Here is a 21,627-nt window from a genome sequence, read left to right on the forward strand (position 1 = left end):
ATTATGTTCTTAAATAATTATACTTTTCTGATTGAATAAAGATAAGCAACAATCTAATTGTGGTTCCTTATAAATATATTCATTTTTTTGATTAATTGATAAATTTAAATCTATATATTTCAGCATATAATATTGTGCCTAAGGCAAATGTACATAGTTTTCTTATATTATATTTATGTTTTTTAAAGCTTTTTTCATTTTTCCAATATTTTTAAAATTGAAAATTTGAGTCTTTTTAAATGCTTGCTTGTTCCCTCTTAAATAAACAAAAAATAATATTGTCTTAAATGACATATAAAGATTTAGCAATGTTTGTTGTATCTCTTATAAATCATTTATATTCAACTTATCTAATATAATATAAAATAAATTTGAGTAAAGCTATTTAGTTTTCAGTATGATTTATCAAAAGAACAAATGATAACTGATTATAGTGTCAGTATGATTATATTTTATTTCAAAATTGAAATTCTTTTCTTATTTCAGAAATAAGATAAAACAACTAGTTAATTATTTCTTAATTATAACAGCATTTTTAAAACAGAAATCCAGATAAATTTATTGAAACTTTCATTAGTATGCTAGCTTTTCTTTGTAAAGAAAACATACTTATGCTAAGTTAAAAATAGTCATCCTGATTTTGTATTCGTACTTTTTTTGTAATCTGATTTTCATATCAAAATATATCTACATTTAATCGTTATGCTACAGGACCATTGGACGAGAACATAAAATCGGTAGTTTTGTAAGTTTAAATATTATTTATTAAAATGGGGAATGACTTTTGGTTACTTATAATTGTGTTCCAGAAGTGAGTATACAACAAGCAAAATAAATGGATCCTTTTGTAATAAGAAAATATCCTCCAAAGTAATCAAATTTGTGAAGTATCTGTAATTTAAATATCTTGGCTAATGAAATCCTTCTTTATATTGAGAATTTGCTGGTGAAATTTTTCTTTTAACCAGAATTTCATATAGTTTGAATTCTTTATAGGATTTGTTTTGAATTTACATAGTATATTTTGGTACATAATGGTACTTGAAAAGAGCTTTGTAAGTATACCATTAGCCATTATTTACTTGGTAATGGGGCCGGTATTTTGATATGATGAAAGTTTCATGGCTATACTATGATATTCCTTAGAGGGTTTTTATTGCATTTCATAGAAATTGGATTTAAAATCTATTTCATTTTTTTAAATCTATATCCACGATGTTAGATTGATACTTTTTACGTACCTTCAAAATTTAAGATAAGTAAAATTCGATTGATCATTGTTATTATCTGGAATTTTTACCCAAACTTATTTTCACTTTTCTGTTGTTATTATATATTACTACTATTTTAACTATCTTTTTATTATTACTGATTTTATTACTACTAATATTTAATGTTAATCAGAGCAATAATTATTATTTTATGTTATTACTAATAATTAATATTAATAACTTTAAAATTTATATTTTATTTTATAATACAATGGGGTATCAATAAGTAACGCACGTAATTTCGAATACAGTTATGGAAAATGCAATGAAGAAATGGAAATATTGCCAATTTATTGCATTTCTACTAATTGCCATTCATGTTGAGGTGTTTTTTTTTTTTTTTTTTTTTTTTCACAAAGCTGGATCAGTTTGAAATTCCGACTTCAGGGAACGCTTTTGGATGTGAGTACGACCATTATCGTACTGCCCATTCGAGGTCTTTCTCATAGTCAAGTTTCTGAATGCCAAAAAACTTTCTGGATTCAAACAGATGAAAACCTGAAGGTTCTAACTCCGGCTTGTTTTTAGGCAAGTTCTGGAAACAGTCCTCCCTTCTCCCATTCAAACGAAAATTTGATAGGGGAGTTTTAGAGCACCTACCATACAGCCGAGCTTAAAATCTACAGGTTTTCATCCATTTGGACCCATGAAGAAGTTCTTCGATGATCAGAAGTTTGATTTTGACGATGACCTCAAATAATCAAAGCAATAGGGGCTTTACTTGCTGCCGATTCTGGATTTTAAAATTGATTTAGCTCTGCAGTAAATGCCTCAACATTATTCGCAGTTAGTCATAAATTGACCATAGTAATAAATTGACAAAAGTAATAAGTTGACAATACTTTCATTTCCGCTTCATATTTTCATTGCAATTTTTACTTATTGATGCATTGATATCCCCCCCCCCTCTCGTTGTGAGATTAATAAGCTTCCTTAGACTTATCATTTTTAAAATATTAATAGCATAATGTCTTTTGCAAATGTTATTTTTGTACTCTGATTGTTCCATTCCCTCTGACTTAGATAAAGTTATGATATACTTTGGTAATTCTGGTTTTTATAGGCAGAATGCCCAATCATCTGTTTTATTGATCCATCCAATAGCTGTTCTATTACATTTTGTCTTTTAATAGTCAGAAATAATTTTTCTTTGTGAAAAGCACATCAATGAAATTCACGGATTATTTAATTATCTAAACTAACTGTGTTCTTAATGTAGCAAAAAAAAAAAAGCTATCTCCAATTATAATTCGCTTTCGTCATAAAAGAATTTAATACCCATCTCTTTGTTCCCCATCTTTCTGCTGAAGTAGTGATTAACATGTCATAGTTGAAAATTGAAAATTTTAATTCTTTTAATTGTTAGTGTTCAAACTAAAAGACGAATATTACCAAGGTTTATAGCATGACTAATTTTCTGTGACGTAGAGTAAAGCGGAATTCAATGCCGGAACTCCGTAAGTTGTCATTTGAAGAGCGGAAACTTATTCATGTTCAGCAAAATTTGTTTGTATTTGAAATAAATACTGCGTATTTTGAAAGGAAACGCGCAAAAAATTTGTATTTCACATTCATGGTTTAACTTTTTAATATCTTAATTTAAATTGTATTTGTTTATTTGTACGTAAATTAGTGATAAATTACCTAAATGCTTTAACCACGTTTTGAAATGGACTTAAGCAGATTGAAGGAATTTTTTTTTAATTCTTTATTTAAAATGTTAGTTTATACTATTGTATGTTAAAAAATTGCCGATAATTCAAGATGAATAAAACTAGATTTGTTTCCATTTGTACTCCAGATCTTAATCATTTACAGAATGAATAATGTAGATTTTACACGTAATTCTGTTTTGGAATGTGACTAATCAAAGCCAACCTTCAATTATTTGGAGAAATTTGATAGGTTTTTTTTTTTTTTTTTTTTTTTTTTTTTTACAATATTGAATCAGGAGCTTAATAAATTAATCAGATAAAAATATATGCTATTCCACGTACTTCGGCAAGTAGTTCATATAGAATTTAATGAACTTATAGATTAGCTGTCAAAAATGTGCTTAGAAAGTAAAAAAGCCGATTAAATGCTTTATTTCAGATATTAGAATGTTAAGCACTTATTGAAACCCAGATAACACATTTGTATTAAAAATATCTCTCCTTTATGAATTTAAATTATTAAATTTTCATATTAACTGAAACATTCCTGAATTTTAGATGTTTTTACTGAATTTGAATTAAATGTTCTAGATAGGCACTGATTTTTTTTTTATTTTTATTTAATTATTTATTGCATAAATAGTAAATATTTCGTATTATAAATGAGTATATTTACTTTTTAAAAAGCTATCCGGGAAGGTTAATTTTAAGCAAAAGTAATATGACTTCTCCTTAACAACTTTTGTTACATGTTTAAAGCAGGATTTCTAAAGCTACGGCATATGTATCACTAATGGAATATTATAATATTCTTGGTGATCAATTTCTACGTAAAATATTTGAATGAATGTAAAATGCCATTTCTTTTAACACTTTAATTGAAAAATATTGTTCTGATTTATTTTTATTTATATGGTAAAAAATTTTAAACGTTTAAAAACCTCTGATTTAAACTGTACAATCCAAATTTCGATTTTGTCTGAATTTGGAAATATTCTATAAATTTGAATTAAATCTTCCTGATTTTTCCTTTTTCTATTTGATTACAAATTCCTAAATATTAAAAAAAAAAACGAAATCTATTTAATTTTTAAAAAGTGGCTTTTAACGAGTTCTCCTTCGTAATCTTTATTATTCAAAGAATTTGCATTCTAATATGTATGTATAAGTTAATAAATTTGAAGGAAAAATAGCAAGATATATTCATTTTTCCGGGGGTTTTTTAACATTGATTATTATATTGTTTCATAATTTTTTTTATTTAATTATTTATCGAATGTTGTCAAATATCTCCTCCCGCAACCAGCCTCCCAAATTGAATCAGGAAAATTTGACCGCCGCACATAAACGTTAATGAATACATTAACAGAGATATTTTCCTTGTTTCTTTCCAACAATAATGTACATTTATTTGCAGATAATTTTTTTGGTGATGTTTTGAAAAAAAAATTTCGAACAAGAATGTAGAGTTTATGTTTCTTCATTTTAAAAAGTATATTAAAAATTTGATCACATTTAATTTTTCTTCTGAATTGAATTTTAGTTCGACCGACAAAAATCTTAACAAATAAAGGAAAATAATAATTATAAAAACTAGTGCTTTCAGATTCTGCAAGTAGTTTTTCAGTCTGAATTGAGAGTGCTTTAATTCGTTGGAGGAAAAGAATTGTAGAAAATATATTCCGTTTAAAAACTGGGTGTACGGAAAGTTAGATATGTATCTTCCAAAACGTATGTGATTGTGATTTGCAATTTCATTCATCAATCTTCTGAATAACCTTGGTAAAACGGCCTTGGTCTTTTCATTTCCGTGTCAAGACATCGTATCTTAAATTCGCCTATTCAGCCATAGCCCATTACCCGTTGTATAACCACTAGAAATGTTTTATTCATCGCTACTTTTCAAAAAGATTCTTAAAACGCTGCTACTGAAACGCAATAAAATGGTCTAATTTTTAATAAATACTCTTCCGTACCAATCTTTTAAAAAAGGGCTGCTTTATTAAAAAAAATTTCGATCGATAATTGAAAAATAAGTGCATTTGTTAAATTATAAGTTTGTGTATTTTCTCTTGGAATACAAATTTTTGCATTTTCTTGGCTAATTTTACAATCAATCGGGTCTTAACAAAATGTTCTTGCTGACATATTCTATTTGGAATTAATGACAGATTTCAACTAGGTGGCTGCCTAGGGCCGTTGCGCTCAGTTAATGTTATTAGTCTAAAACTAATAAAATGTTATTAGTCAAGTTGTCAAAAAAATTAATTTGAAAAATATGAATTAAAAGATAGTATCATATCAATACTTTGGCGAGTATTAGTGTGCAGATTCCTACCTGTTTTATTACTTTTACTTAATCATTACAGTATTTATAAATAATAAGCATATGCTTATAAGTAAAATAATATGTAAATTTAAATAAAAAGTGATCTTGAGTTTCTGCAAATAGATGCAAAAAATTTCCAAAAGGTGAATGTAAATAAATAATTAACATCTGATTAAATTAAAAATTTATGTTGAAATGTGATGCTAACTTGACTTGATATTTAAAAGAAGAGACTCTTAATATAGACTGCCTAGGGCTACTGAATCTGACTTTGAAATATATTATTGTTTGTCACTTAACAAAATCTCTGATAATTCCGAGTTTTAAATTTGCTCTGTCAAGTTTAAATTCAACGCCATTTTCATGATTTAAAATTGTTACTTACTTAAATATATGGGATTTTTTATAAAATATGTTGAACTAATATACATTGTTTAAGAAACATACAGCTGAAATTCGAAAAGTATTGGCATACAGAACAATATGAATTCTGTTACATAATCATAAATAAAAAATAAATAAAAAATTTAAGTACTATTCATTATGTCTGTTCACTGCAGTTGCATGTTAAATTTAAAGTTTTAAGAAATTCCCGTTGCCTTTTAATTTTATGAAAATAACCTTTTTTTTTTCTTTTAATAATGTTAATTATTAAGTACTTTTCATATAATTAGTTTTAGAATTATCTCAATGGAGTAATTCATAGAATTGTAAAATTTATTATCGACAGTTAAATCTGATATTCGAAAATAAAATAATATAAATATAAATAAAAATATATAATGATAAAGATTTTTATTTATTTTTAATTTATATCTACTTAATATTTATAGCTGGTTTATTCTGAAGTGACTCGCACTCTGTTTCATTTTCCTAAGCTAATTATATATATTTCATCTCTAAATTTTTTTAAATAATTTTAACTCCAATAAATTTTTACTTTCAAGCATACAAAGAGAAAGTATTACAATCATCAAAACATTCGAACTCGAGATTTTGACGAATCTCCACATTTCAGACCTCCCTCATTCTGAAAGTCAGGAAAACATATTTCTGGTATCTCTGTGCCAAATTTTGTTTTAAATCGACCAGGGAAAAAGAGGCATTCAATATAAAGTGGGGTGTACTGGTGCTTGTATAATAATCGCATTCCAATGATTAATCGCCAAAGATCGTCCGCTAATAGGCGTTTTCATAACTATTGATCCCTAATGGTACACAAGTACATTTATTGAAAAATATACGAACAAGTTTCGAAAAAACCAATCTCCCTGTTATCTTTTTTGTAGATGTTTTAAAGCGAAAGCTTAATAAATTTATTAATTCTGAAATTTGTTTCCTATGGTTTAAATATAGAAGTCACAATTTAACAGTTATTATTAATCGTTAAGACATATAAATCAAAGATTTTTTTTTTCTTTTATCGTAATTTTCACCATTCAGCGATTAGTTCCAAAGAAAAAATTTTAATATCTTGAATTCTAACTATAAAGTAATAATTAGCATTTTCAGTCAAAATTATTCAAAGTTTATGTTTTATTATTTACGAAAGAGGAAAGTTGCGACTCATTTAACGTGGCTTTTAAATCAAGAGGTGGGTTTTTTTGTTTTTGTTGTTGTTGTAAAACTTAATCATAATATCCAAGAATTGAGCAATTCTACAGAATATTTTTATTGTATTATTTTTCTGATGAAATATTGTTTAATAATTGTTGAAAAAATGTTTTTGTTGGAACATTTCAGCTTATCAGTTTTAAAGATGCTTAATATAAACATAGTAGAAGTGTTCAACCTATCAGTTTAAATATTGACTAAAACGGTTACATCAAAATGTCAAACACTCTATATGACGAAAGTACCAATAAACTCTATAATGTGTCCATTTTGTTCTTAAAATCAATTGGTATGCTGAAATAATTTTTTTGGTTCTAGACATTTTTCTTCCTTTCCTGTTTTTAAAATTTTAGCAACTTTATCCTTATATTATTTGCCTTCCTCTAGCTTTTTTTTTTTTTTTTTCAGTATTTGCATTAACATCTGCTACTAGGTTTTTCCTCATACCATGTCATCTGGCTTCTGATTTATAGAAAAATGATTAGATATTTATGAAGTTATAATCAAATATTTATAAAAGAGGACATAGTATTTAAATTCTTATTGAAAATTATTATTTATTCTTGTAATGTGATAATTTTAATTAAATTTGTTACAACGGAAGAGAAATAGACAGTGATCATTAAAATGTTACAACTGATTTTTAGCAAACGGTTAGATGTTCTACACAAAAAAAATCAATGAACTATCAAAAAAAATTATGAGTAGGTAATTAATAATTGACAAAGACAGACATCACAATAATTAGAGACTAAATTTGGAACGGCGTATTGCTTATATCAAAGTATGTTAAATGGTGAAAAGCAAAGATTGTGAAAAAAATAGAAACTTTTGATTCCCAAATGCAAACTATGTAATTAAAAAAACCAATAAAAGAATGCTACCTCAAATGATGATCAAGCATTAAAATACATTAAATCTCGATTGATGATTTTAGAGCAATGATTGCATCTTTTGTCATTTATATATTAATATCAAAAATACGGGCTTGTATAAAAAGTGAATAAACTAAATTGAACCAAATTTACGAAAAATAACATTCAAAGAAATCCAAACCTCTATTCCGAAATATCGTAATATGATAATATTTCAGGATTGATTCACCTTTTTATTGCTTTTAAAGTTTGCTCTTAATGCAGCAGCAGTTATGTAAACCACACAAAAAAATGTAATTGATTAATACCTTTGTAACGCAAAGGTAGCCTGTAAATTTCAAATAGGCAGGCTAGGCAGTGCTTAGAACCGCTAGGTTGAGACGGGCAGTTCGATTAAAAAACTTTGTTTACCTAGTTTCTTTATTAATAAGTTTATAAAAAATAAGAATTTTATGAATGATTAAATGTTTGGATATCAACCATTGTTAGGATATCCTGTGTATTTCATTCTGTCCACTAATGCTTTATTTCAGGTTATATATTTATATGTAATGATATTTCTAAATCTAAATTAAATCATAATTAATTTCCTAATTTGTAGCTTAATTTAGCCCATATTAACTTCATTTTAAAATATTCACTTATTCCCTGATCCAATTCCATTGCTTTTATTTCATTAATGCGGTAGAAGCTCTGTAAAAATGCTTAAATCAGCGGTTCTCACGGTCCGAGTGAAGGGATAAAAAATCTGTCAAACTAACCTAAAACGATACGTGTAAAGAAATCCCTATCTGAATCTCACAGTATATAATCATGGGAGAAAATATTTCTGTCGTTCTTCTCTTTTCGCTCTAGTGTTGTGATGTAGATTGACGTACCTCGTCGCTTCCTGCTTTTACATAAATTTTGCCTTTCAGAATGGAATAAAAGCGAAGTTTAAAAATACAAAAGTGTCTCTCTCTTCCGCCACAAAACTGCTCAAAAATTTTACATTTTATATATATATATATATATATATATATATATATATATATATATATATATATATATATATATATATATATATATATATATATATATATATATATATATATATATATAAACTAACCATTAAATATGAAACTGTACTGACCATTTTATTAATAGAGCGACCTAATAATGTGAAATATCCGGGGCTGCACCTAAATCCGTCATTGAATGCACGTATATAAGACACAATTATTAAAAAAGGAAACGTATTAATGTAAATTGTACTTAAAAATCTTTTGAAAAATTCATTACTATTTTAAAAAGTATGCTGAAATAAATTTAGTATCATTGAAAAGCTAATTTTTAAAAATGATATAAAAAGAGTCTTTGTGAGGTTATATGCTCTGAAGTTGCAGAGGAAAATTATAAAAATTTTCCTCTGCAACTTCAAGAGGAAAATTATAAAAATTTTCTTAAAAGTTTAAAAAAGGCTTTTTTTAATGAGTGTCTATTACCCATTACCTGTCACATTCAGCAATTCTAAATTCGATTGTCTACCCTGTAGAAAATTTTGCACAATTTTTCCTCATGCACATTGCATGACGCAATTTTCAGGCAGAATTTATACAGAATAATAAAATTGTGCGAAAATTAATGATAGGAAGTAATAGTTTTCTATTTTTCAAAATAGTATTACACATAAAAGTAATTTTCTTTTAATTCTAAAATAATCTGTGATATATTATGATAAATTCCATTTTAGACTTATTTAAAACTCAGAATACGAAAACTAAATGTTTGAAAACACCGCCTTGTGTTTCCAAACCTCCTGCATCGTCCTATTTAAAGCTCGGATTGTTATTTTTACAATAATCTGCTCGCAGTCTGCTTAGCAATTGTCACGTAACGTCATTTCCTGAATCAATTAAAGTAGGCTGAGGAACCGCATAAGAAAGCGTACAACTCGAATCAGCTAAATTTGTGAAGAGGAGCTACGTCAGCGGGCGTGGTTTCCGACGTTTCACACATTTTCATCCGCACCAATAAAAACACCGCATCGTGCAATGACGTAATTTTGTAGTAACGACACGTCACATCCATACAAGGAACTGCAGAAGCAACAGAAAAACGAGGCGGGCGTTGGCCCACAACCGAGGTCAGGATTTTTACCAGACATGGCTGCTATAACTAAGGTGAAGGCAAAGAATATCAAAAAAAAAATACTAGTCTCGCTTCAACGCCTGTAGAGAGCTTTTAAATCCGATTAAACAATTCGAAAGAAGAAAAAAAAAATGCTACACCACGATGATTCCATTACATTGCTAGTTAAAATAGGATTACCGATTGCATTCGTGGGATCTGAACTGAAGTGAAATGAAGCGACCACAGAATTCATATTTTTTATTGATTGAGCTCCACACACTCGGGGTCTCGTTTTTTTTTTTCTTTTTGCGTGTGTTTTCTCTCTGAATCAATAACGATATGCGTATTCGTCTACTTTTCCATCTGAATGCGGAATGCATACACTACGGTGAATTTTATCCTGCAGCGCCGCTACTCTGAGTAGTATTTTTGGCCGCATGCAGAGGAAATACGGAAACCGCTGTCTAGGCAAAGCGAAATTTAATTTTAAAAAACTAAATTAATGTTACACTTTTTTGTTGTTGCTCTTTTGTTTCGAACTGTCTGCATTTTTTATTTAAAATGCTTTATTCGTGTCCAGAGGCAAAAGTTGTTAAATAAATTGTTAGTTCTGATTGAATTAAAATAACACAATCTGAGATTGACTAAAATTACAAATTCTTTGTAAAATTTTGTCGTTAGAGATTTCAATTGCTGAAAATATCTTCGAATTTGCGCATGAAAACTCAATTCATGTTTTACATTAATTTTTCACTAATTGCAAATTCTAATTCTAAGAAGCCAGATTCCTTTTCTTTTTTTTTTTTCCTTCATTCAAATGTATTTTTTGCTACATTCTAAAAATATATTCCCAGACTGTGAAACATACGAAACTCTGCGATATTTTTACGAAAGGTTTTGTTTTTCACCCGAATGTCTTCAAAGGTTCCGAAATTGGAAGAATTCGTGAAGGAATCTTACTCGGCTCATTAGAATTCCGAGTGGAAGCTTTGTTTCGCCTGCAGCTGCAGAAATTCCTGCGCTTCTCTAGTTTGCTCATGAATGCAATGCTTCGGCTTCGCAACTCAACAATAATATTCTCTTACATAATTCATAAAAAACGATTTAAAAAAGGCTACGAAAATGTTATGTAATCTTGATTATGTTAATTTGTCTTTCGAGCGATTCTATCAATCAAAACAGATTGCTGTTTTGTCTCAATATAAAAAGCAACTTCAATCTTTGTCAGGACAGATTGTTGTTTTTGTATCAAACAGCATTATTTGCAAAATGCTTTTTTAAAAATTAGAATTTAGGCATAAATGAAACTCCAAAAAATTTAAAAGATGCTCAATTACACATTTAAAATTTAAACACGTTTTAAATAAATTCAAATTCATTCTGACTGATAGAGTAAAATTTAATATCCGTTCAGATTATACTGATTAAGGATATTAATTTAATATTCGTTTTTAAATTTATAACATATATCCCTAGTAAGTATACTATGGTAATATATTCTATGGTCATTTCACTAAAATTTTGATAATTTTATAAAAATTAAATCATGTGCTCACATCTATTCTTGATGAGATATGCTACATTTTTGTGTAGTGTATTTTCTTTAAAACAGAATTCTGTAATATTCTGTAATTTTAAATACCATCCTAGAATTTAAAATTACCCTTGAAAATCTGAACCATAATTAGATAAGTGTGACAAGCTGCTTCTAGACTCATAACTAAGAAGAAGACTCTGAAATGACGTTTTTAAATAGTTAGACGTGATATTAAATAAAGAACAAATTTTAGTTAATGCTAATAGATTAGGTTAATAAACTTGTTTCATTAGTACTCAAAATTCTTTTTTAATAAATAAGATTTTCAAAGGGAGCAGCTAAAATATGACATATAAGTAAATTTTTTTAAAAAAATATTTTTTATTTCTTAATATTTATTATTATAAGTCCTTTCTAATTTTTTAAAAAGTATTATATATTATTCGTTAATTGACAGATTTTCATAAAAGCGAAAGTTTAAAACGTTGTTTACAATTCATCCCATTTCCTCAATAACATTTATGCTCCTATTTCCTTATCGTATCTCTACTGTTGCTATTTTGATACTAATTATGCTTAAACCTTAATTGTAATTTATAAAAAGGACAAAATATTAGCTTTTAAGTATTTAATGCTCCAGTTCATTGATTTTTATCTATCTGCTTCCTTTGTTTAATTCGATGCACAAGCTACTACACAGAATAAATGTCATGACTTTTTTTGTTCAAAAACCTGAGTTTCAGGCAAGAATTTAAGAAAACGATCCGATCTTAAAGCACATATTTAAATAGATAAAATGATTCAATTTGTGAACTGAGCATCTTCAGTGGTTTTAAGATGTTTCAGTTAGATGACGGAGAATTGAAATATGAAATTAGAAAAGCTTGGTTTCTCACACTCTTTTTTTTTTTATTCTATTATTTCATATTTCAATTTTTAAAAAGAAATCTACGTTTGAAGTTATTTATTGTAATTTTTAAAAAAAACCTTGTTTTTATATTTTATTTAATTTCTTTAAATTCGTTATAGTTTTAGAAATTTTAGGAATAAAATTCTGTTTATTAATAAAATATAAATGCTAGTCATACTGAGCTCATTTTGAATATGCATTGTCCAATAATTAATATACAGCAAATTCGACCTCTTGTTAAGAATTAAACTCGATCGATTAACGATTTTAAGTCCATTTAAAATGGATACTCATTATCCGAATTTTTCACCAAACGATCATCGATTTACAATAGGCTTTTGTAAGGATTTTATTCATTCTGAGTATGCTCTATTCTTATTATATTTTTAAAAATTTTTACAATACTTTTTATTGTTTTAATAACTACAGTTGTGCATATGCGCATTTTGATGATATTAAAGATGTGTATGCGTATGCACATTAGCATAACTATATAATTAAGACTAAGTGTAAAAAAACAAACAGAAGAATCAAGTTTAAAATATTATCATGCTTCATCTTAGATGTTCGAATCTTCCTAAATATACGTGTGTGTGTGTGTGTGTGTGTGTGTGTGTGTGTCTAAGATGTATTTATAGAGAAAGATTTAAAGAAGCAGTCATTGAGATTTTTATCTATTTTTATTTTTCTAAAGTTCAAGGAAATAATTCAATTTTGTTTTTGTCAAGATATCTTTGTCCAAATCATGGCTAGAGCAGCAAGCACAGCGAACCGAATAAGAAGGTAGAAAGTAGGAAAAAGTGACAGTGAAAAAATATTCTGAGTTTTATATAGTTTAAAAAAGATATTTGTAGATTCAGTGTTTTGATTGAATGACTTGTGCAATTTAAAAGTTAAAGTGTCCGTGAAGCCGGAGTGATTAGAAAAGTATTTTTAGAACACAACTCATTTGAAATTATTACACATACGTATAATGTTATTACACATACGTATATAATGTAATAAAATAATCATTGTAAAGAAATAAACTTGTGATTGTAAGATTGTTAAAAAAAATCTTTTTCCTAAGATATATTTAAAAAATTGCATCAAAATAATTTTAATAATTTGAAGCTGTTGGCATGAAAATCAGCAGATTTGTAAAGAAATACCGCATTTAGTAGCCCACTGAATAATGTAGGTGCATTCGTTTTCGATTAAGATGTCGTGGCTTTCGAATAGAGGGATGATCGGCACCTCCTCTTTGATGAGGGCAGTATGAAAAGGACTTAGAAATGTGGACTGCGTTCCCGTCTCACGAGAAGTGGGAGAAATATGAAGAAAAAAAGAAAAGCATAGTCTGAATGCGCTCCCCGCCGGTGAGTCATCCTGTTCCACTCATTGATCGCAGTAGAAAGGTGAACTCACAAACCGTGCAATTCCTGCAGAAAAAGAACACGATCGTACGCATTCGATATTTCAGCTGCAATGAGCCGTATAATGCACTGCAGGAAGCGATGCGACTGAATTGCTTCGCTTCAAACCGAGATGCTATCGCATCAGACTCGCGACATCTGATTTTTGCGCAGTTTATTTGCTCTTTTTCTGGGTATAAACCCATCATATTATGTTTCTAATATAGATGCCGAATACGATTATAATTTCTCATATCGATCCAATATCATCGCCACATGTTATTATGAATTGTTGCGATTGATTACTTAAATGATATATTTTCTGGGAATTTTTATAAATTTTTCACTAGACATTCTAGAATCATACAAAAAATATAGCGTGCATATTTTTCTTTTCGTCGCAAAATTATAAAGTGGAATATTATCTATGGCAGAATTAATTTAATTTATTATTCAAGCTGAGCTATTGTAGATATCATTCTCTATTTGTAATGCGTTGTGATTCGCATTCATTTGCATGAACTCGGTTTATAATTGTATTACTAATAATTCCTGAAAAATCAATTAATTGCCTGTAGCATACATAGCATTAGCTCTGATCCAGGAAAAAAATTATGCCTTTCCCTGACTATTTAATTAAAATACGTTTTTTACTCTTAAATCTGAAGAATTTCAATATTTTTTATCTTAGAAATGTCTGTTTGCCCTTTTGACATAATATTATAGAATTTCTTTTACACAGGTTGTTAAATATTCGAATAGCTTCGAGGAAGAAAAAGAAAGAAGGAAATCCGCACATAAAGTCTCGAGTAAAGACAGCAAAAACAGTTCTAATCAAGTATACAAAATGTGAGCAACATATTTTCTTTTAATTATTATAAACACATTTTTTCACTCTAAATAATATTTTTTTTATTAATTAATATCCAATTCCTGTCTGATCCCAACTAATACGAATAGTTGGAGCCACTATGGTCACAATTTAGAAAATAATAAGTGAAAATGTGATTATAGCGATTTGAAAATTGATTTTTAAATGTGAAGTAGTTTTTCCATGAAATTAAAATATTTAAAAGATTAGCCTAATTATATGACTGTTAGAATTTATCACTTAATGTATATTTCAGAAATTATCTATCATTCTAGAATTTATCTGTTCTGTCAAAGATCAAGATATTTTTATATAATTCTTTTAAACAATTGAGAGAAAGAAAGAGATGAAGGGCCATGCGTTTGCTATAGAAAGGTAGAAACAACACAAACCTTGTAAACTGCGCTTTCGCTTGCCCTATTTATATCCACCCTTGATTTGAAGAAGAGTACTTTCAAGACAGGAAAGAAAATGCAGAATACGTTTAGAAGCATTCGCAACCATCTATTTTATATTAAAATTCTGATAACTTGTAGTTATCCTATTCTTTTATAGAAAATCCACCTAATGATTTTTTTAAAAAAACATTGAAATGGAAATGTTCTTAGAATGAAATATTTTAATCTTCTCACTTAATAATAAATAAATGAAAATCATGTTCTTTAATAAGCTTTTTGAACACAAAAGCTTCTTTAGCAGAAAAGGTTTCAGGATATTTATTATTATACATCATCTCTTAAAAACACAGCTCAAAGATCTTATACAAATGGAAAACTTTATTTAAAAATGTATTAAAATTTTTAATTTTTTTAAAAATTTTTAAGCATATTTTACAATAATATATGTTATTGTTGAAATAAAACACAAGTAATTTTCATTGTTGCTACTAATATTTCTTCAAGAAAATCTTCATTGTTTATAATCAAAACATGAAAATTCGGTTTATTTTTCCATGTTGATTTCTGTATAAGGTATGGTTTTAATAAAAACATTTTGAAATCTTGTTGTGCTTACAATCAAGTTTTAGAATCAAGCAATGGTGAAAAAAAATTTAAATACTCCATTTTTTTTTCTGCTTCTTATGATATAATTGTATGTATAGAGACTGAGATCGAAAATTAGGGAAATGCGTAAAACCACGATCAAACCGACATAAGGCTTCTAAAATAGAACAAGTTATATATCTATCCAAAATTTAAGGTTCAAAAATGCTTTGCTAAGGAAACCTTTATGATCAAGTTTCACAAAAAAGTTTAGTTGAAATTCATTTAGCTATATTTATTTATTTATTGAACCATCTGGCTAGTTATCAAAAAGAAGATATATTTATATATATTTTATCATGTAAATATAATAAATTGAATTTCATATTATTGAATACCCTGCAATATTTTAAATCATTATATTACAATAGATGGGAATTAAAATGATTATATTTATTTCAATCCTTTTTTCCTTCATTTACGAAAGTGGACATGCGAGTTAATTTTGGGATTAAAAAATGAAATCCTAGTTTTGATTATCGTGACATTTAATAGTGGATTCAAATTAAATAGCTCTTAATTGAATTTGTGTCCTTAAAAAATCTTCTCTTTAATTTAAACAATGGATTAACGAATAATAGCCCTGTCATAAAAGTGTTTTCATGTTGAAATATGAGGGAATAAAGCTGAACCAAGACAAAATGACTTATTAATGATACGATGTATTAACGAGTGAAGTACTAAAGTGATTTCTCTATGCTCTAACATTTATTCATATAACGAATAAGGGGAGGCGATCTCCCACAAACTTTATCGTATACTCTCTAATAAATGAACTCGTGTTATTAATCAGATGCCATTGGTGAACAATAGTCACTGAAAAGACTGTTAACGTGCGATCTTTGGCGATTAATCGCTGGAGTGCGCTTATTATCCATATATCGAATGTGTATTTTGAATGTTTTTTTCCAACCAATTGTTACCAAAATTTGATACAGAACAATTAAATTACAAAATTACACGCCAGATTTCAATAATCTAAATCCCTGCTATTGTGTTTACTAGTTTGTGAAAGTACAGACCGACAGACGGTTAACCTCTTAACAGATTTAATTTCAAATTTAAACATATCTATGCTTTAGATGCTAAATTGTGTGTCAAATTTTATCCTTCTAGATTTCGTCGTTTTGTAGTTTTCTTGTTAATTTGTATTCGGATAATCAGCCAAACAGACTTTATTTGAATCGATTTCGTTCAAAATTTGAATGAAAATTACAAATTTGGTGTAAGGGCAACAGACCGAATTTCATACGTCTAGTTCAAAACGTTCTTGATCTATCACGTTCACAAGTAGACAAATATAAGGTCAAAAATGTTTTATCAGATTTTCGAAATCATAGAGTTCCAAAATGTGGAAATTCGTCAAAATTCGAATTTGAATGTTTTGATAATTACAATGTTTTCCCTTTGTATATTTCGTGAAGGAGAAAATAAAAGCAGATACGAAAAATATTTCGGCGTGGATAACATTGTTAATTCAGTTTGTAACAAAATACAATAAAAGGGAACAAGAACATTAATGTATTCAAGATGTATGAAAAATGGCTCATGGAAAGAGAAGACAAAAGAAGCCATTAATGGCGCAAATGGCCTTCATTTTGTAAGGATTCATTTTGATTCACTGCCGCAGGCGAACATTAAACTGTCCATCAAAAAACAATTATCCTTATTTTGATTCTATTTTTGTAATAGTATATGCCTGGACTCTATGGCAGTGTTTCTTTCCTTCGTCGCTGCTTCTAGTAAATATCCCAATTAAATTGCTGCCACAGCAATAACTTTTTGCATTGCAGCACTGGATTTTTCAGTTAAGTCTAAAATAAATTTTAAAAAAACACATATTTTTACATGTGTACTAATACTATGTGTTTTAAGCAATTATTTTCTACTTTTTATTCTTTGATATATAATTCATTATTAAAACGGACTACGGACTATATACTACGGACTCCTATAGCTATTTTTTTTTTCTTCTAGATTTCACAACCATGTGGCGCCATTCATTCGTGAACAAAATTTAATTAAATCATCAATTAACTCCTAATCAAGTTCTTAAAATATGTATTAATGTATTATAGTGCTACAATACACAAATATACAGTATTCAAAAAGTCAAGTACATCAGGAATTGAAGAATAAGCATCGATTACAATATCCCACCAACAAACATGAAACAAGTCAAATTAAATAAAAATGTGAAAAAATGTAAGATTAAAAAAAAAATGTAAACATCTTGTCTATAATAATGCCATACGATTTAATACAATATAGCATTTTATGTGAAAAAAATAATTTCACTTTTTTATATTTCATAAGCCAGCAAATTTTCAGAATATATCAAAAAGCAAGGTGCATGATTTTATGTTAGCATCACATCTTGTTATATTTTAAGACCCTATTGTCCAAGGTTCTTGTTTATACTCGTAGTTTGCGTCGAACAATGTTTAGCATGCGCTTTGTCGAAAGTTAAATAAATGGTTAACTATGGTTTCATGATATATATTGAAAAACTAGTCGCCTCAGGCGACCAGCTGGCTCACAAAGAATATTAGTTATATTTGATTTCATACAAATTGTTTAGATATAACGTCATTTCCATGATCCACCAAAATATTTGACATTAAAGTCATGTTTATTTTAATTGTCGTTTTAAGATCTGTTTATGATGTACTTGAACCTTTCTAATGGATACAGTCCCATAACATCATAGAACTATTAAAAACAAATTTCTGGTTCATCTATCTACTAAATTTCGCGTTATTGTAACTTCATTTTTCATTTTTTTTTAACTATACGTATATTAAACAGAGTGCTTCTTCCTAAGCTTTCAATAATAAAAGAAAATACCACGATTAAGTATTTGATGAAACGATACAGACAGTTTCAATTTCAAGGCAGCAATATAATCAATTGTTGAAAATTAAGCAAATTTTTTTTGTCAAATTTTTAAAATTCAACAAAACTTTGCACGGCAATTAAATTCGTATAACTTAAAAAACAATTTTTCAAATTTTAAAATGGTGTGAAATATATTTTTGTGCAATAATATTTTTGAAAATTAAAGCGAAAAAACACCAAAACCCAAAATTAATTTTTTGTAACGAAAATTTCTTGTAACGAACTTCTTAAACTTGTAACGAAAATTTCAAAAAATTCTCTCCCAGGTGCACATTTTGTAAGCTTAAAAAGTTATACGTATATGTGCCAAATTTAGTAGCTGGAAGTCAAACGATCTGACCTTTAGAGCGTCAACACACACGTTCATTTTTATTTTTAGAAAAGAATATATCCTAATATCTACTTATAATAAAGATCAGTCTCTCTCTCTCTCTCTCTGTGTGTGTGTGTGTGTGTGTGTGTGTGTGTGTGTGTGTGTGTGTGTGTGTGTGTGTGTGTGTGTGTGTGTGTGTGTGTGTGTGTGTGTGTGTGTGTGTGTGTGTTGGTGCTCTACAGGTGCTTGACTTAGAGCTTTTTAATTTTACCCATATATACTTTGGAGAATGACAATGTACATCTCAACGCGCTTTTAAATTTTAATTAATTAAAAATTAAGCCAGATTTTGATTTTTTTTTTTCGTTATAGTTTACGAAAACGTTTTCTTACAAAAGAATTTTTTACATAGTCTCAAAAATTATCTTTTCAGTAATGTCAATTTAGTTGTTTGATCAATTTTAAACGTATTTTTCACAACAATATTTTTCAAACGTATTTCACAAAAATATTTTTATAGTTATGAATGAAACCAAAATCGCTTTCATTGTTTCATCCAATATTTGATCGCGTAATTTTCCTTCACTGCTGAAAATTAAAGAATTTTATTTAATATTTATGTAGTTAATAGGACTAATAAAAAATGAAATTATGTTACTGCTAAATAAATTTAGAGGTGAACCGCATATACCATTACGATGCCATGGAATTTATCTCCATTGAAAAAATTCATATGTACAATTAACAGAACATATGCAAGACTATTAAAATAACGCAGCTTTAATGCCTGATAATTTGATTTAATGATGGACATGAATTTGTATCTAAACGATGTAGATGAAATTAAATATAACCAATATCGACGAACCAAAGACGACTACTAACTAATAGTTTGTAAAGAAAAGTGAAAAATAGTATGATAGAAATAACGTTATTGTTGATATAATTACTTTTAAACATAAAGTATAAGCCCCATATTAGTCATAAAACTGAATTAACAGTACGTCATATTATTGAAAAAGTTTGCAATAGAAAAGAGAAAAGATTATTATTTTTACTTGTTCGTAAGATAGCTTACTCATGAATCAATCATTTACTGTATTAATATAGAAAAAACTATATATGCATTAAATCTAACACTACACAGATCAGAATTGGTAAAAGAATCAATCTGAAAGATTAATTTAGATTTTTTAAGAGAAAAAATCAGTGTATTTGATTGGTATGTATTTATAAGTATCAGCAAAAATTTTTTGATATCTATTTATGTGTTTTTATTTGTAATAAATTCTTTTTGGGGTCTTTTTCTATAATAGCACTTCTACCCAAAGTGCTCCTAATGCTTAAATTTTGAATCCTAGAAAATTAGAAAGCGTAACTCATTTTGTTGAAGATTTTTCATCATTAATAATCGAAATTAATTAATTAAATCGTCTTGATGTGAATCATTTCATTATGAATTATGTTTGAACGTATTGTAAGTTACGCCTTCAATACAAACAAACGTCCCTTTGTTTATTTTTGCTTTATTGACCCTTTCAGGTTTGCGTATGAATTTTTCTGGGTCTAGAATTTTTTCTCTATGAATAAAAACCATAAAAGTATAAAAAAACAGTCATTATTTGAGATGATTAATAATTCTGGTATTCTATTTTCTGCAAATCCCTAAAAATAGACAATTAGATTGTGTTAAAATAGTACCTGTACCTCTCATAAAAAAAAGAACCAAATTTTATTAACAGTGAATGTACTGAAATTAATAGTAATAAATTGCTCATTCGTTCTCATGATTTTATACGCTGAAGCGATGTTCTGAGATTGGCCAGAGATTCTAACTTGAGCGGTTCTTTTGGAGTATATACTTTCTTTTGAATTGTATAAAATTTATCTACCAAATGATTAAGGTGGCATTTCAAAAGAGTAATTAATTTCTGTAAAAAAAAATGCCTTGACAATATTCTTGCTATCCCAAATTGGGTCATAATTCTTAGTCTGAGAAAGTCCCATTTTGAGTTCTAGGTAAAACTAAAACATTAGGTTTCTCAGGTAAAACTAAAAATTGTGGGTTAAAATAATTTATTTAAAAAAAAAAAAAAAACTAAAAATCTTTTAACATCTATATAATATTTCTCCTTTGATACCAAAATATAAACATTTAATTACTTGAAGAAATCGAACAAAAATTCAATCAGTACTTATTTCCGTGATTTCTAAGTCCCGTCTGTATTGCTGCGTAGAATGTGAAAATATATAATTTATGAAGTCTTCGCATGTTACGACAATTGAGTAATGCCTTTCCATCATTGATTCAAGGTCATATCATGCAATTATGTTGGACAAAGGATTTCTTCAGTCGTTACTGGTTTTATCTTGTATTGTTCTGGAAATCAACATAAGTATTTCTCGGAAACTGGAATTCCAAAATCTGGTTCGATATTCACTAGATTTGCTGATAGCAGAATAAACAAAAAGGAACTAAACAGATTGCACTGACTAATCTAGAAGCACAGCTTTCCAAATTCTTTTAGCCAACAATTATGTGGATTTCACCAGTTTATTCCGCTATCGCCTTACGAGTTTTACTAATTCAACAAAATTTTCAAAAGATCTATTTTGTAACGTTTTAGTAGAATATTTTTAATGATAAAAAATATTCTAGCAAAACATTACAAAATAGTTGTAATATTTTCTGATTCATTTAAAGGTTTTAAATTTATGTGAAATAAAGTCGGTCATAGATATTCAATAGCACCACATTTGTAGATTTCTATCAAATTCCGAATAAATTCCATTCAGAGGAAGTCT

Source organism: Argiope bruennichi, chromosome 1 (genome assembly GCF_947563725.1).
Source record: "Argiope bruennichi chromosome 1, qqArgBrue1.1, whole genome shotgun sequence".
Classification (NCBI taxonomy): Eukaryota; Metazoa; Arthropoda; class Arachnida; order Araneae; family Araneidae; genus Argiope; species Argiope bruennichi.